Source organism: Schistocerca americana, chromosome 10 (genome assembly GCF_021461395.2).
Source record: "Schistocerca americana isolate TAMUIC-IGC-003095 chromosome 10, iqSchAmer2.1, whole genome shotgun sequence".
NCBI lineage: Eukaryota > Metazoa > Arthropoda > Insecta > Orthoptera > Acrididae > Schistocerca > Schistocerca americana.
Window position 1 is genome coordinate 185670560 of NC_060128.1, and position 4572 is coordinate 185675131.

Here is a 4572-nt window from a genome sequence, read left to right on the forward strand (position 1 = left end):
TGCCAAATAGGGAGACGACTTGTTCCACACTCATTCGTCGACCCCCCAAAACTTCTCTCTCCACTCGCTCAATAATGTCGTCACACCGGACAAGGCTGTCTCGATTTGTTGACACACCACGTTCTGCCTTCTCTGAAATGTCGCGCCCACGAATGCACATCAGACACATTCGTGACATCACAACATTTCTCCCCCAAGCCGGTGATGAATTTCATTCGGTGTCGCTCTACGCAGGCAACGGCCTTGCCGCAGTGGATACATCGGTTCCCGTCAGATCACCGAAGTTAAGCGCTGTCGGTCGTGGTCGGCAGTTGGATGGGTGACCATCCAGGTCGCCATGCGCTGTTGCCATTTTTCGGGGTGCACTCAGCCTCGTGATGCAAATTGAGGAGCTACTCGACCGAATAGTAGCGGCTTCGGTCAAGAATACCATCATAACGACCGGGATAGCGGTGTGCTGACCCCACGCCCCTCCTATCCGCATCCTCCATTGAGGATGACACGGCGGTGCCAATCCACGCAATGATTACACGTTGTTCCTGTAATGAAATCGTCCCCATTTTAAGTGTCAGAAACCTCCTTCTCGCAGCTGCCACTCGCCTTCTGTGTGCTGTATACCGCTCTCATGTCTGTGACGCATACATAAATGCACACGTATTTCAAAACAAACCGCACGTTTGTGTTCCCAGTTCACCTGCGAGTCAAGATTTCCTTTCCTGTGCTAACCTCTTCATCGTCAGAATAACACTTAGACTCAAAGTACTCTAATTTTTGCTGGTTATGTGCCAAGCTTTGCCTACAGTTTCTACCCTCTATACCTTTACTCACATACCTTGATGGTCATTCTCTGATGTCTTAACGCAAGTCCTGCAGTTTCTTAACTTATTCTTGTCAGTGTCTTCCGCAAATGCAATACAACGAACATACCCCAATAACAAGGAGCATACAGAAAAAATTAGAAAAAAAGAATGCAGTAAATACAGAGAAGTGAAGTGTCCCATCAACTCCCTCCAACCCTCTCCAACCACACCAGTGAAATGAAACGACCCTCGATTGCTGGGGTAGCCGAGCGGTTCTAGGCGCTACAGTCTGGAACCGCGCGACCGCTACGGTCGCAGGTTCGAATCCTGCCTCGGGCATGGATGTGTGATGTCCTTAGGTTAGTTAGGTTTAAGTAGTTCTAAGTTCTAGGGTACTGATGACCTTAGAAGTTCCATAGTGCTCAGAGCCATTTGAACCATTTTTTTGAAACTACCCTGCACATACCCACATGACCATCCTCCCAACTCACACTAGTGTAGGAATAGAGTTTACCAATCAATCAATTAGTTAGTCACACTCAAACGACAGAGCATATAACATAGGCAAAATTCATAATCTAGAACAAAATCTCTGCAAAGAGATAAGGTAATCCACCACTAGAACATCAATTAAATTAAAAACCTAGCGTAAGAAACTCTCAGAGATTAGCAGTTGATAATCCAGTGCCATCCCGACTGGAGTTTCGGTGGTTTCCCCCGGTTGTAAGGCGAATACTGGGACGTGGAATTCCACCACTTACATATAAGAAAATCTAATTACAAAATGGCATGAGCCAACACAAACGTAACATCCAAGAAGGGCAGGATTTCCCAATGAAACAAATGAACGGTGTCCCAACAGTATCAGACATCCCCAGCCTGAGAAGGACCTGAGTCCTCAGCAGCCGCCACTACCCGATAGGGTATGGCGAACTTTTCTTTTTTTTTTAAAAAAAAAAAAGAAAAGAAAAATCTCGCTGATTCTGCAGAGAGACACTGTGGTGTCACGCCAGACACCACACTTGCTAGGTGGTAGCCTTTAAATCGGCCGCGGGCCGTTAGTATACGTCGGACCCGCGTGTCGCCACTATCAGTGATTGCAGACCGAGCGCCGCCACACGGCAGGTCTAGGCTAGGGAGACTCCCTAGCACTCGCCCCAGTTGTGCAGCCGACTTTGCTAGCGATGGTTCACTGACTACATACGCTCCCATTTGCCGAGACGACAGTTTAGCATAGCCTTCAGCTACGTCATTTGCTACCACCTAGCAAGGCGCCATATTCAGTTACTATAATTACTTCAAGAATGTATTCTGAACAGATAATATTGTGAATCATGTACCGTCAAGAGCGACGTTCATCATTAATGGATTACAGTTAAGTATCAAACTAATTACGTCCGCTTTCTGGATTCTCATTCCTTGTCATGTTCCAGACCTCACGTCAGTATAGTTCTTCCCTCTTCACGCCAGCCTGCGTGAGCTAAAACGCGTGTATTTCGGCCTCTACTCGTAACATGGTGTTGGCTCTTCTGCTAACACAAAAGACACCTCATTTCTTACCATATCAGTCCACTTAAATCTTAGCATATTTGTGTACATACCACGTCTCAAACCATTTGATGATCTACTTTTCCGGTTTCCCCAAAGTGGACAACACACTGCCATACCATGCTGTGCTCTAAACATAAAAAAGCACTCTGTCTTCAGGCCACAAGTGGCCCATCGGGACCATCCGACCGCCGTGTCATCCTCAGATGAGGATGCGGATAGGAGGGGCGTGGGGTCAGCACACCGCTCTCCCTGTCGTTATGATGGTTTTCTTTGACCGGAGCCATCACTATTCGGTCGAGTAGCTCCTCAATTGGCATCACGAGGCTGAGTGCACACCGAAAGATGGCAACAGCGCATGGCGACCTGGATGGTCACCCATCCAAGTGCCGACCACGCCAGACAGCGCTTAACTTCGGTGATCTCACGGGAACCGGTGTACCCACTGCGGCAAGGCCGGTGCCTGCTCTAAACATACAATCTCAAAAATCTCTTCCTTGAATTAGGGTCTATGTGCCATTACACTAAAGTTCTACGCTTTGTTCTGTAATAACTCTGACTTACATTACTATAAGTTTTGTAGTGAAGAAATGGTTCAAATGGCTCTGAGCACTATGGGACTCAACTTCTGAGGTCGTTAGTCCCCTAGCGCTAACTAACCTAAGGACATCACACACATCCATGCCCGAGGCAGGATTCGAACCTGCGAACGTAGCGGTCTCGCGGTTCCAGACTGCAGCGCCTAGAACCGCACGGCCACTTCAGCCGGCTTTTCTAGTGAGATTGCTCTTGCTCATAATACGAGCTTCCGAGAGTCCAAAGTGGTACACAATTTTAATCTAAGGGACGCACAGTCAACACAGCGTGTATCCCACCACGACTATTACAAATTCGAATTTGCAAAATATGCCCTCCTTTCATGCAAAAATAGCGTTTTATTTCTTTGGTGGAAAATCGATTTCACACAACGAAGTAATATATTCCCGACCAGTGCCCGAATTAATAAAGCTTCGCCAACTAATAGAATAGCAGGGAAAATAATGAAAATTAATGGTCGTTAAAAAAAACGCGAACTCATTCAGTGTAAACCCTTAACGAATCCCAAGCGGATCAATTTGTATTGCTCGCTGGATGGCGCCACCGTTAATTTAAAAATTCGTTCAGCTAATAGCCTTTATAAGTACTGTTGTGTGCTGAATTTAATTGTTTCATTCTGGCGGTATTAAAATTGCAGTGTGGAAGTTTCTGTGTGCAGTGGGCTTCCAAATAATTCTTCTCCTAATGAAGAGAAAACAGAAATGTTAGACTATATGATTTATCAATTTACATTTGTATTTCCTTCCTGTAAGTTTTGTTATCAAGTTACAGCATATTCCATCATCTTTCGAGAGTGCATCCGGAACAAAATTATTTCTTCGTCCAACATATCAGCTCACAAATCTCTATTCATCATCAAGATGAGATGGTTGCTGAATTAAAAACCACTTGCCGAAAATACAATGTGGAGTAAACAACAATTTTGTTCCACATATACGTGCGAAGCGTGACGCAATATTCTATCCACCAGGAAAAGTTATGAAACACAGGTTTACAGCATTTTAACATTTACCATTTGCCTCCCAGTGCTAGATCAAATTTTGCTCCAAACTATTCCTCATATTAGGTACCTCAGCTTCATGCAGTTCCAATTCATACAGTTTGACCGTCTTTCATTATGCTTTCTCGAAGCAGTTTCCTATCGGTGATAAACCAACGATGAGATTTATCATCTACATCTATATGACTACTCTGCAAACCTGGCACAGATTCTTCGAACAGCCTTGAGACTACTTCCCTTCTATTGCACTCTCCAACAGCGCGTGAGAAACTACGAAGGCTTAACTCTTAGTGTAACAGCTCTGATCCCTTCTATTTCATTACGATCGTCATTTCTTCCTATGTACAGTGTGATAATTATTGAACTATATGAAATAAAATCGTCATAACTTCTAAAAGGTTTGGGTTAGGACGTTCAAACTGCACGATTGGCCGCGGGGCATGATGGGAATTACTGTGCGCTGTCTGGTTTAGTTAGGCGGCAAAGCCCAGATTCATTTGGATGGGTTCGTCAGTAAGCAAAATTGACGCGTTTGGGGAACTGAGAACCCGCACTTCGCGATAGAGAAGTCTCTCCACCCTCAACGTGTGACTGTGTGGTGTGCAGCACTCACGGAATAAGCGGTGC

At 45.3% G+C, this 4572-nt stretch overlaps 1 pseudogene; it reads left to right on the plus strand.

Annotated features, from left to right (window-relative positions):
- Positions 1–233: 233 nt before the first annotated feature.
- On the plus strand, positions 234–351 carry LOC124552845 (annotated as a pseudogene).
- The last annotated feature ends 4221 nt before the right edge of the window (positions 352–4572 follow it).